The following is a 13,691-nucleotide window of genomic DNA, read 5'->3' on the forward strand; positions in this document are numbered from 1 at the left end:
TGGGCTGGTGAGAGGTGCATGTGGGCCTGTGGATTCTGTTAGGGTCTTTGCTCTAAAGGTCAGCTTTCACTGCATTTCAGCTCATGGCTCTCCAGCATGTCTTGACACCAGAGGAGCCCTAAGAAGGCCCCCACCAGATGCCAATAACATGTTGCTGGCAGAGCAAGAAATAAGTGAACATTATTCAGTAATTTTCAAATCAAAGGCATTTGGTTACAGCGACAGAAAGAGAGCCAGGTGTAGTGGCTCACTTGTCTACACAAGCATCGGTACTTGGGAAGCTGAGGCATGGTTGAGGGGGCGGTGTCCAGGGAGAGTGGTAGCTGTGATTTCTAGGCTAGCCTGGACTACATATTGAAACCCCGTTTCCAAAAACAAACAAAAAGAAAAATGAAAGGCAGACAGGGGGGATGGTGAGATGGCTCAGCGGTTAAAAGCACTGACTGCTGTTCCGGAAGTCCTGAGTTCAAATCCCAGCAACCACACGGTGGCTCACAATCATCCATAATGCGATCTGATGCCCTCTTCTAGTGTGTCTGAAGACAGATACAGTGTACTTAGAGATAATAATAAATAAATTAAAAAGAAAAAGAAAATTTAAAAAAAGGAAAAAAAGAAAAAAGAAAGGCACGCAAGAAAAGATTAAGACAGCCATCAAAAGCAAACACATTTTAGATAGAAGATTAGAAATAGTGTCTCAAGCCAGGTGGTGGTGGTGCATGCTTTTAATCCCAGCACTTGGGAGGCAGAGGTAGGTGGACTTCTGAGTCTGAGGTTAGCCTGGTCTACAAAGTGAGTTCCAGGACAGCCAGAGGTCCACAGAAAAATCCTGTCTCAAAAACCAAAAAAAGAAAAGAAAAGAAAAGAAAAAGAAAAAGAAAAAGAAAAAGAAAAAGAAAAAGAAAAAGAAAAAGAAAAAGAAAGAAAGGAAGGAAGGAAGGAAGGAAGGAAGGAAGGAAGAAATAGTGTCTCAGACCTTCATCAGGATTTTTAAGCCTTGCTTTTAGTAGGGATGTCAGATAAGTAACTGGATAGAAGTTCTAAGAATCAAAATTAAATTCAATCCATTTTTTAAAAAGTTTTCTCATTTTCTTAAATTTCCATTTAATTTAAATAATGATATTCTCTTACTGCAACTAAGTACATCTGCAAAAGATTTACATGAATTATTTAAAAATTCATCTCTAATATTAAACAGTATTTCAATTTAGTTTTTTTCTAGGAAGCACCCTTACTAAGTTGATAAAATTTATCTAAAACCTGGGGCTCAGGGAAGTTTATGTGACCTTAGCTTCTATTATTTGATACATGAATGTCAGAAGAGGTCACTGAATAAGCTGTTCTCGAGTGTAGCCTGTGGTCTTAGCTTAGGGAAGACAGAGACAGGAAAATCATGGGGCTTGCTGGCCAGGGCCATCTTGCCACATCAGTGAGTTTCAGGTTTAGTGAAAGACCCTATCTCAATTCATAAGGTAGAGGGTGATTAAGGAAAATAACCTGTTTTCAACCTCAACCCTCAACACACACTCACATAGACCCATATGCCAGTAGGAACATGCATGCTCATACGCATTCAATACTGGACTCATTGTTTAGATGATTTTTTCTTATAAAATTTTGTGGTATATCTTTATCATATCTGATGGTCATTCCTTCTTATTCTTAGTAGTTTCTTGCTTTTGACTGTTTGGATGTTGTTGGTTTTGTTTCAGTGTTTCCTCAAATACTGAAAAAGAATAGATTCCCCATACTACCAAATTCCAAAGTCCACCAAGGCATGGTATGTTTTGCAAAGCTGAGCTTCCCTGCATCTCTCATCCTGCCCTGGGAAAGGAGGGGAGATGCTTCGTCCCTCATAAGGCAAGTGTGAGAGGAGCCCATCAAAGGACTCAGCAGATACTAGACCCAATAGTCTGCATGATAGAGCAACTGAAGAAGAAAAGGATGATGTCAATGACTGGGTATGGATGCAAACTTTTTCCTTGGGTCAGTGAGTGGCTCATAAATAAGAGTGGGAAGGATCATTTGCAAAACTTTTACAAATGTTTTCTCAAGCCTGATTCTAGGATCCCCATTTCATTTGGGCAAAAAGGATGTGTAATAGGCCTTAGTCAAAAGTGTGAAGGGGAAAGATGTTGAAGATGACCACAAAGAAAATCAGCATCCACTTTAATGGAGTCTAGCTGGGGCTACCCAAAAGAGTATTCCTGAAATCATATTAAAGTCTTCTCATTCTCCAGAAGAATCAGAAGATGATGGATGGATGGATGGATGGATGGATGGATGGATGGATGGATGGACAGATGGGTGGATGGATGTATGGATGGATGGATGGATGGATGGATGGATGGATGGATGGATAGGTAGATGGATGGATGGATGGATGGATGGATGGATGGATGGATGGATAGATGGATGGATGGATAGATGGATGGATGGATGGATGGATGGATGGATGGATGGATGGGTGGATGGATGGATGGGTGGATGGACAGACAGGTGCACAGGGTGTGAGGAGTGGAAGCAGGCTTGTACCTGTCTCTGAATCCTTTTGCCTCCTTTACCAATGCACCTACATTTCTTTAACCTTCTTTATCTGTATTTCACTGTTACTTTGGCCCTTTCAATTAGCTTATCAGAAATGTGTGGCCACCCCTGGCTTATTATAACTGCTAAGGACACAGATTCTCACTCTGTTAAAATTTCAAACTTGGGACTGGACATGTTGAAGCTTCAGTGTGTTTTTTCTTCTCCTTCTGGTGTGGTGTGGGGTCATTTGGCAAACAATTGTAGGCTTTAGTGCATCATTTCAGGGAAATCATGGCAGGAATTCAAGCAGCTAGTCATACTACATCCATTGTCAAGATCAAAGAAAAGATTTATACATTCTTGTTACTCTTGGGTAGTTTTCTCCTCTCTTACAGTTTGGGATCCCCCGCCTATGGGTAAGTGCTGCCCATAATGGGCTGGGTCTTCTTACATCAATTAACAAGACAATTCCCTACAGACATGCACACAGGCCAACCTATTCTAGAAAATTCCTCATTAAGACTCTCACTAAGTGATTCCAGGGTGTGTCAAGTAGACACTTAAAACTACCAGTCCAACACTGAGTGGGCACCCAGGATCAAGGTAATGGATGCAGAAATTAGGATATATATTAAATATTATATACCATATATCATATATCATCCACGCATCACATATCATGAATCACTCATATCATATATCATATCATATGTATTAAAATTTAGAAAGCACAAGAGATAAATTCTGTGTTTCCTAACCCTGTCTCTAATTGTTTACCTATGCTGTTGTATGACCTTTCAGTCACCATAACCATGGCTTGTTTACCCAGAGTACAGACAGTCTGCCAGCAGAACCAGTTCAATTTATCACAGGGCCTTCTTGTCCACCTGTTTCTGCCTCTCTTGGTGTCTTCTTCACTTCTGGAATCCAATGTCCCTCTTGCTTTTATCTTCAGTCATCCATCACATACCACCCACTTTTCTTTCCTGTAATGCATTGCTCCTAGATTCTGATTCTCCACTTGTGCCTTCATTTTGCCACCTTAGAGTGACCCCCAGCAAACATCCATTCCTCTCACAGCCAAGACACTCCGTCACCCAAACTAACCCAATTGCAGTCTTGTTCCTTTCTCCATCTCCCACACAGTACCTTCTGTAGAGCATCATGAACATTCAGAGATATGTGCGCATGTGACTGAAGGAAACCCTGACTTCAAAAGCAGCTTTACTGTGAAAGTTTCTCTCTTCTACTTATGCAAGCCCCTTTGCAGAACTTTTAAACTAGAAATTCACAAAATTTCATGGAATCCTCATGTTTTGGGGGGCCTATTCAAGGATGCACCCTCTAGAACCCAAAAGGCTCCCCACACTCCTAGTGCTGCTCTGGCTTTCTTAGGATCCCATCCTGAGAATTTCAGTTCCTTCTTTTGGGGCACAGAGGGTGCCCTCAAGAAGCCAAGGGCGTTCCTTCTTTTCCCCCATCTCAGGGAAATGAAAACCTCCAGATGGAGAGAGGCAAAAATAATATTCCTTGATGGTGCAAGAACACTTCTTAAGAAACTTGAACTAGCCGGGCGTGGTGGTGCACGCCTTTGATCCCAGCATTTGAGAGGTAGAGGCAGGCGGATTTCTGAGTTCGAGGCCAGCCTGGTCTACAGAGTGAGTTCCAGGACAGCCAGGGCTACATAGAAACCTTGTCTCGAAAACAAACAAACAAAAACAACAACAACAACAACAACAAAAAAGAAACTTGAACTATCCCAACCAAAGAAGTCTACCAATCAGTCCCTAACCCTGCCAGCCAAGATGTGCTCTTAGTTCCCCTGTCTTCTATGCTGTCCTCTTACTCTACTGTGGTTGAGGTAGTAAGCCAGCATTGTGTCTCCATTCTACACAGTGGAATTCCCTAGCATTGCTATTTGTTGCATGAATCATATATTTATTCCCCTTAGGAATAAACATGGTGTGATACATGGTTGCGTTATTTCAAGCTATTTCTCCTGGTTATTTATAAACTTACATTATTTTACATGGTGGCTCATCAGTGACATTTCTTGTTGTTGGCAACTAATCTACATGGAGACTGGACACTGGTATGTCTAGTTAACAAGTTTCTTTTTGGTATCTTATAAACTTCAGCAATTTCACATTTAGATATTTCTCCATTGGCAGGCTGAGGACAAAGGACATATAAAGGCCAGCTTAGTGGGTTTGACTCTAAAGCTACAAGGAATTAAAAACAGGGAAAAGAGAAGGTTTTTTTGTGGTTTTTTAATTGGTTTTTGTTTTGTTTTGTTTTATTTATGTTTTTGTTTGAAATTCTGCTTTTGAACGTTAAATTCCTAGCTTAAAATATATATGGTATCTTGGTCTAATATTTCCAGCACTTATAATTTTCTTTATAATTGACTTATCAACAACTCAATGCTTTTAAATTATTTTATCTATTTAACACTGGCACCATTATCAAATAATGCAAACAAGCAAAAAATAATTCTTTTCTACCTAATTTATTAGTGTATCTAAATTTCTTGACAAAAGATAGACTTAAGATTTCTAAAAAAGAAATATCCATCAAAGCAGAAGAGATGTTTCAATCAGTGAAGCGCTTCCTTTAAAAGCTTGTGAACCTTAGGACGACACCTGTCAACTAACCTGGGCACTTGGGGGCTCTCAGAGACTGAGCTACCAACCAAAGAGCATACATCAGCTGGACAGAGGCTCTAGCACGTATGTAGCAGATGTGCAGCTCAGTCTTCTTGTGCCCCACCCCCCAACAACAACAACAACAACAACAACTGGAGCAGGGGCTGTCCCTAAAGCTATTGCCTGTCTGTGGAATCCACTCCTCTAACTGAGCTGCTTTGTCTGGCCTCAGTGAGAGAGGATGTGTCTAGTCCTTCAGAGACAATTGTGCCTGAGTGTGCATGGGTTACACAGGAGGGCCCTACTCTCTCAGAGGAGAGGGAGGATGGGGAGGGATTTATGAGACCAGGAGGAGGCAGTGATTAGGATGTAAAATGCATAAATAAATTGATGGGGGAAAAAAAAAAGCTTATGGACCTAAGTTTGACCCCAGGACCCATATTTAAAAGCCAAGTGTGGTGGCATACACTAGTAGTTCTACCCTAGTAGATAAGAAAAAGGCAGGCAGATACTGGGGCTTAGTGGCCAGGCTACCTATTACTCAAGTTTCTGTCTCAAAAAATAAGATGGACAGCTCCTGAGAAATGACACATGAGGTTGTCTTCTACAAGAGATTGTACATGTTCTCCCCCCTCGCCACAAACACACATGAACACATACACAATGCCATCCTTCACATATGTCCATAAAAAGGCTAGGTACGAAGAGTTAACATCTGAGAATATATTGAAAGAATGGAATAGTTTGCAATCATGAACCTTCTTAATTAATCTTGTCAGGTCACTGAAAATTTGACTTTTATGGCAGGGTAGAGTGAGGTTGGTAAAGTCAAGAATATTTTTTTCTGATCCTTTGAAGGAAAACGTTTGCCAAAGCAGTATTGCTTTTAAAAAAAAAAGTCCCCAAGCTCCTCTCTCACTGTGTGAGAACTCTTGGTTTTACAAAATCCTGGATATGGAAAAGAAAGAACTTCTCAGGACTCAACCCCCACCCCCACCCAAATTGCATTCTAGCTAGTGGCTTGCCACGGAGGGAGAGTGGCACTCTGCAGCAGTGACTTACCAGGCTCGGTCTGCCGGTCTGCCAGCTCCTTGGAGAAGTTCCTCTCTGGGTTTCAGGTTGTGCCTGGAATTTAAAATGCAGAATGCGTGAATGGCTGTTTATCTCAGCAGACGTCACAACAGAGTGAAACCTCGGTCGCTTCTCTCCTCAAAAATCTTCAGATTATTTTCTTCTCCATCCTCGTCCTCTTCGGCACACCAAGTCATGAATGAGAAACACATGGTGTTGGCTCACATGTCAAGCAAATTGTGTGAAACGTACATGCGATCAAGCACGTTAGGAATCACCAACTGCAGAAGGGCTCAGGACCTCTTTCTTCTTTCAGACAGAAATGCCTTGGTTAGCTCTCTGCTTATAGAAATGTATGAATAAAGTAAGATTTTTTAAATCCAGAAGTACTAAACGCAGAAAGAGATACCTCTGAAGAGAGAGTGATAGAGAAAGAGGGATCCAAATCTAGCCAGAGGGTAACTGGACCAGGAAGTGCACGGGTTAGCTAAAGTTAGACAAACAGTGGCCTCTTACGGAGCTCCGTCCCGATGTCACTCTGGTTACAGTCGGTTTAGTTAAAGTGCACTGTGAGAGCTCTGCAGTAGAAAAACCCATTTTACATTTATTTCATTTCTATAAATCAGATCAAATATCCTGCCCAGGACTTGTTCCCTTCACTTCTTTGACATTTCGAAGATGCAAACATAGTAGTATAAGGTTCATCTATTAAAAGGTTGCAATCAACATGAGGCTTTGTTTTCCAAACGCTGCTTGCTTCCTGTGTGGAGAGATAAGCAGGCAATCTTACTGTGTTTGTGTTCACAGCCCCCAATGGGGATAAAAAAAATCTCGTAACTGGGAAACTCCTCCACCTTTACATGAGCAGTTTTGCTTATTTGGAACCTGATAGATCCTGCAGGAATCACGAACACTGGCTGGCAAGGAGTTTGGGCTCTTCCACGCACAGCTATGTTCGTAATTTCCTTTCAAATGTGAACATGGCCAAGGAAATGGGAACAAACCTGCATACAAAAACTCCAACAAGCAGACCCGAAAGAACAGTGAAGGGCCACATGCTAACTTTCTAGAGTTTATTTTAGGAGTTTTCCTGGAGGTATGCTACATTGGGAAGGAAGACCCTCAAAACAAGGAGCAGGGCTAATGCAGACAGGGAGAAGAAAAGAAGAATTTGGGGAAAATTTCTCGACTTTGAGGAGCTTGAAAAGAAGTGAAATGAAAGCCACATCAAGAGGAAGGCTCCACTTGTCCTTGTCCGGCGCTCATCTGTCAGAGATAGTTGCCATGGTTTTCACTTCTAGCTGGATAGTGCAAGGTCATGCGAGGTAGCACCCTTAACGGAAATCTTGAGGTCCACTGGTAGTTTGACAGCTCAGCATTCCCTCAGATGAGTGGTGGCTTTGTGCTGTTAGCGGCTCACCAAACAGGAAAGAAACAGGGGTCCTCATGAATGAGTATCAATAGTCAAAGATATGCATAATTTTGACCTTCAATTATTTTTCCAAAGGCACATGTGTGAGCTCATATTTTAGCAATATTATTTTTCTGTTAAATATAAATTGACTTCGTCAATTCCACAGAGATTTTGTGGTGCCCCTGGATGGATGATTTGGGTTTTATTTAGTGATGCCCATGCATTAGAGTGTTTGCTGTCCTGCTGGCAATGGAAGGAATCCCAGCAGAGCTCTTCTGGAGGTTAGCAGACCCCTCAAGTATTTTGTGAGGTATTGTTTGCATCTGGGACATAACTGTGTTCTTATCTGCTTCCGGAGTTGATTCTCTATTTATCTGAGCTGTAAACAGCTCCCAGAGGTCAGCCTGCCTCTGAAGAGAATGCTGGTCCCTGGCTAGTCAAAGCTACATCTCTGCTATGTTACACTGCGTTCGCCTTTTTTAGCTGTATCCTCCATCTGCTATAGAGGTCACCTCTCTTTCTTTGTCATTTCTCAGAATCCATCCATTCCACTCTGGCTTTTGAAGGCCAGTGGGAAATGAATTTATGCTCTCTACTCATTATGTGCTGTTTGCTTTAAAACCTAACAAATATAAAGATGTTGAATACTGTTTTCTCTAAATATTTTATCACTATAAAAGCTAAATAAAGGCTCATTATGGAAAGTTTGTGTTTCATAATTTCAGACATGTATAATATAATATAAACTAGTCACAGAAGCAACCAAATCATCCCTTCTAACCAGCCTTTTGCTTTATTCACATGTTTAGTTTGCATATTTACATTTATTAGTTCTTTAAGAAATTTATACATTGTATTTTGATCATATTCACCCTTTTTAAAGCCTCTCCCACATCCATTCTACTTTCTGCCCTCCCAACTTCATGTCATTTAAAAAAACAAAACAATACATGGAGCTCAGTTTGTTCTTCCCATAAACTCTTGGATGCGCAGCTTACCACTGAGCATAGTAGACGTCCCAGAGGCCACAACCTTAAGAAGAACTGATTCTCCCCTTTCTATAGCTATCGGTGCCTCTGGTGGTGGTGGGTGGGATTTATGCCCATCCCCTTCCATGATGTATAGATAGTTTCATATCTGTTTTCTTCTTGCCACACACCATTATATTATTATCATTTACATCCTCATAGTCGTCAAAAACAGTCTTAACTGCAACACAATACTCCTGATATAACTCTTCCTCCATTGTACAGCATTTAGATATTTTCCAGTTTTTTTTTTTAATTGTAAATAATGTTGAAAGCATCATCTTTCATGCCATTCTAAAACTGCTTTTCTTCATTAGCTGTGATGGGTTCATGTAACAGTCTTACGTGTGAACCAGGTTTCTATGCCCTCTGCATGAGGATTCTGTCACCTCCATCGCTTCGGTCATCCTGGGAGACCCAGAAAGAACACACCATTTACCTGCTAGTTATAAAACATGTGGACTTCTTTCATCTCTCCACTCCCCTCAGTCCCTGTACTCACACAGTGTCCTGCCCCTTTAACTGTTGTTCTGTTAGGCCATTTACTCTAATTTTCTTCTACCACACTCCAGATTCTTCCTTGGTGTCACACATGGACATCACCCAGCTGACCTCCAGGGCTTGCTTTGTGGTCCTCTCTGCTCTCCATTCTCAGATCCATCTTTTGTTAGTTTGCTCTCTGTTTCAAAACCTTATGACTTTTCTATGAAACCTTATGTGAAATATCACCACCCAAGGTGCCACATCTCCTGCTATTTTGTCTTTGCATCTATGCTGTCTACCTGTCTACAAGGCCACCCCCAGATTCCTGTCTTCCTTTTATTTCCATCTCATTCCAACATGGTTTTTCTTGCTTTATCTTTTAAGCTTTACTTAATCCTTTAGGGCACAGTTCATACCTTATCTACTCTGTGAAACAGAGTGAGTTTCTGTTACATTCAAAGTTGTGAAACTTAAGTCTGAATCTCTTGGCCACTCTTGCTGGGTGATTAGGGGGGAAAATAAGAAATTCCATCAAGCCTATTTCTGCATATGCAAATAATAATGCCCTGTGTACCCTTGTAAGAGCCTAGGAAGAACTGAATATGTGTTACAAAATTTTGGCAAGTTCAATGATATACAGATGAAAGAAAATATTCTCTACTGTATTCATTAGTATCTGTACCTCTGAATCATTTCAATATCCAGTTTTATACCATATACTATAGCACTTAGGATCATTTCTGCTTTCATGATCTTCAAATTATGAATTTGAATTTTGTCTGTCTCATCATATTTGCTCTTGTATTATGAGTGTTAATTTTTCTTGCTCAGCCTGGCTACAAGTTTCTAAGTGCAGTATAGTATATTTCCTTATAGTATGCCTATAAACCCCAGAGCTCAATGCCACACATTACCCTAATGATCACCAGTCTAAGCTAAATAAATTATAGCTAGTAAGATCTAGGTAGAGTCACATTGGGATTTAAGTCTAAATAAAATATCTTGTGAGCCTAGCCTTCTGGGAGCTTCTAGGAATAGAAAAATCTTGCAGTTTGGGGAGTTTTTGGAAGTCTAAAATTAAGATTAGCTTACACTCTGTGTAAGCTATGAAAGCTATATATGAAAGTAGATTCTCCATTTAAATCTTGCCTCTTGGGAATATTCCTTAAATTATTATAGCAATCCCCCCTCTGTTACATCTACTGAAGCCAGAGGGGGAATTTAGACACTTAGGAATGAAACTATATTTTTAGTTGTCTCCATCAGAAAAGTCAATGCTGTGTTGTTAAAGACTGTATGATTATACCTTCTTTTAGATTACTTATTTAATCTATGAGTCAATTTTTGGTTTTATCTAGTTACTTAAGACCCAACAAACCTTTACATCTACTAGATTAATACCTAAAATATCAGGTATAGGGATAAGGTTAGAATTGTTAACAACAAAGAGGCTAAGATTAGAGTTAGAGTTCATGCTGCATTTAGGTTAAGAACTAGGGCTATGGTTAGGTTTGTCAGTGTTGGAGGCCACAGTTTAATTTAAGATGAAGCTGAGTTTTAATATTAGGTTTAAAGGTAGGATTAATGCCAGAGTTAGTGTTGACATTATAGCTAGGTTCAGATTAAGGCTATGTCTCCATTCCTTATTGCAAAGGATACTCTCACTAAAAGACATTCTGTAAATTTTCATCTAGTAGGGTAAAAGCCATGTCTTCTAGTTTTGCTTATTTTCTTGGGATTAGTATAAGCACTACTCGAGGAAAAGATTCATTGCATAGTATTCCTCATATTAGCGGAAATGATCACTTTCCCATAGATGGCTAGGGTATTTTTAAAACTCTCACAGTGAAAGACAAGTAATGCTTTAGTGTAGGCATTAACAGTTAAAGGTCAATTGATGGATCATGTTCAGTTTGTACTGCACTGCTCTTTCCTCTAACATCTTCAGCACCCAACATAGAAGCTGACACCATTAAAGTGCTGTGATCTGGAGTGTACCAACATTATATAACACTTTCAAAATAAAAAGTCGATATATCTTTGAAGCAATAATTCATGAAGTTCCATGGAGAAAAAAAATATCCCCAAATTTGCAGATGTCGCCCAATTATTTATTTCCAGATCTACATCTTTCTCAAACTGTAAATAGCAATGTCCAGTGTCTGAATGATATTCCTATATGATCTAGTGACCCCAAATAATGTACTCACAGTTCAGGTGGCACCTCAGACCAATAATCCCCAACATGAGTCTATTGTCTCCACAGACATACCCTAATGTACTTCTCTTCTTCCATTCTCTTTGAAGACAACACCATCCACCAAGACTTCTAAGCCAGAACACTGACTTGATTTCTTCATGTCCTAATTATATCTTTTAATAAAAATTAGAAGACCCTCAACTCTCCCACCCACCTCTTCTCTTGTGCTTCCAAGTAGGCCTTCAGTGCCTCTTGCCTAAAGCATTTACAGAGACTCTTAGGATAACCATAAAGGTCTTGTCCTACCCTCCAACACTTCTGTGTCTACTCTGTCCTCCCCACTGTTACCAAAATGAGATCGTTTTGTTATGCTACCCACCAGTTGAAAGTCTTTCTCAATTCTCCATCTAGAGTCTTCTCCAATACTCACTTTTATATTTCCCCATAATTTTCCAGTTCTCTTGACTCCCAATAGACCTTAAATGTCAAGATTATACTTACCGCACATTAGGCCCTTCATATCCCTTGAGTAGATGGTTACTTCTTGAAGTTGAGGTGAGTTCATTCATCCACACACTACCACTTCACTGAACAATGCTTGGCACACAGCAAGTGATCACAAAGCTTTGAGATTCAAGAAAACTTCTTGTAGGACTCTGAAACTCTCCGAGATCCTCTTTGTATATTACTGTGTCCGGTCCCAAAATAAAACTTGTGCTGTGTAAGGTTTCTTTAAAAAGCACACCCTGCATCTCAGCAGGAAGCTCCAGATTAATAAACAGCTGACAGAACAAACTAAATAGCACTCAGTGAATCACCCATGTTCCTTTACTTACTGTTCACCAGACTGGGGAGATGGTGGCTGAGTACAGAGTGCTTAGTCCTCATTGGCAGATATGCAAAAGATGCATAGAAGCCCAGGGTATCAGGACATCACTTACTTCCCACATCATGGTGCAACAGAACCACAAAAAGGAAACACCCCCAGTGAAAGTGAATCTGGAAGCCTGCGCGAATATAGAAATTAAACCAGCACAAAATTTGTAGTTATAGATTGTCCACCTCAACCTTTGTTGCCTGCTGTGTAATAGAGAAACTTGCATATGGTGCAAACTCAGTTTCTACATCACTCCTGAGAATAAATGATGGCTAAGTAGATGGTATACAGTCTTCTTCCTCTATTCCTTCCTAACTTCCTTCCATCTTTTTCTCCCTTTCTTCTCTGCCCCTTTCTTTCAACAGGATTCCACAAATCTCAGATTGTTCTAGAACTCCTAACATAGCAGAAGACTCCCTTGAACCTCTGAGCCTTTTGTTTCCACCTCTGGAGTGTTGGGATTACAGACAAGCACCATCATATCTAGTTAATGTGGTATTGAGGATCAAGCCTAGGGTTTAGTATATTCTAGACAATGCTCTACTAACCTTCCACCCACCCCTAATATGTAGTTTTCTATAGCCACTGGCTGACTGTGGTAGAACTTAGGCTAAGGAGGCTGAGAGTGGGGCTCTGGACTCACTATGTGAAAACCGAAGAGCTCAGGCTACATCCAAGGACTGAGCTCGGGTTACCTATAGCAGATTCCAGCTCCTTGAAGCATTTCTCTCAAAAACCCCTTCAATCTGGAAGGTAAGAGCCATCAACAGTTTTCGCTTGGAAAGGTGATATAGCATGGGATACAGATGGGATGGAGAATTGAGGAGAGATGATATTCAAAGGAATAATATCTAGTCCATTCATAAAATATAAAACCATCAATGTGTCCAAAGAAAGGGTCAAATTTTTCCCATTTGTGGTGGGTTTCTCTCATGCTTGTCCTCCACATTCTTCCTATTTGGGGTCAAAAATAAGAAAATAAAATAGCCCGATGGGATGCTGCCCTTTGGATCTTAATACTACCCCCAACACAAAACTTCCTCATCCTGCCTTCCTGTGTGTCGCTGAGGCAAGTGATGGATTCTGACTCTCACTTTAGCAAGCCCTGAAGGAATAGCTTTTGTTTTCTCTTGTGTGCGTTATATTGGTGAGTTTTATCCTTGGATGTTTTTGAAGTATCTCAGATTCTAGCTGACTATAATGGAAAAAGACTGAGGCCAGGCATGGTAGAAGAATCTGGGGACCAGAATGGGAACTGCTGTGGGAGAGGACTTTCAAGTTCAGTGAGAAAAATACAAATACAAGTACATAGCCCAGGGTGACTCAGTGGCATCTGTGGAGATGGGAAGGAAGCAAGGGGGTGTGTGATGATAGAGTGGTATTGAACATACAGAACAAGAGAATATACACTCCATCTGTTTGTTCCTTCCTGCTTAGCCTTGTC

At 40.5% G+C, this 13,691-nt stretch overlaps 1 protein-coding gene across 3 annotated transcripts in view; it reads right to left on the reverse strand.

The window, feature by feature from the left end:
* Psd3 (pleckstrin and Sec7 domain containing 3) overlaps positions 1–11,968 on the reverse strand; it is a 522,390-nt gene extending 510,422 nt beyond the window's left edge. Inside the window, exons 1-2 of one of the 3 annotated variants that reach the window (XM_029532004.1) lie at positions 11,872–11,968; positions 6,237–6,299 (exon numbers count right to left, since the gene is read on the reverse strand). The gene's annotated coding sequence lies outside the window, so the exon portion shown is untranslated. Of the gene's footprint in view, positions 1–6,236; positions 6,336–11,871 lie in introns of those variants that run through there. The other 2 variants (XM_029532006.1, XM_029532005.1) reach the window with 2 other exon arrangements.
* Positions 11,969–13,691: the final 1,723 nt, after the last annotated feature.

The sequence above is a fragment of the Mus pahari genome, chromosome 19, assembly GCF_900095145.1.
Source record: "Mus pahari chromosome 19, PAHARI_EIJ_v1.1, whole genome shotgun sequence".
NCBI lineage: Eukaryota > Metazoa > Chordata > Mammalia > Rodentia > Muridae > Mus > Mus pahari.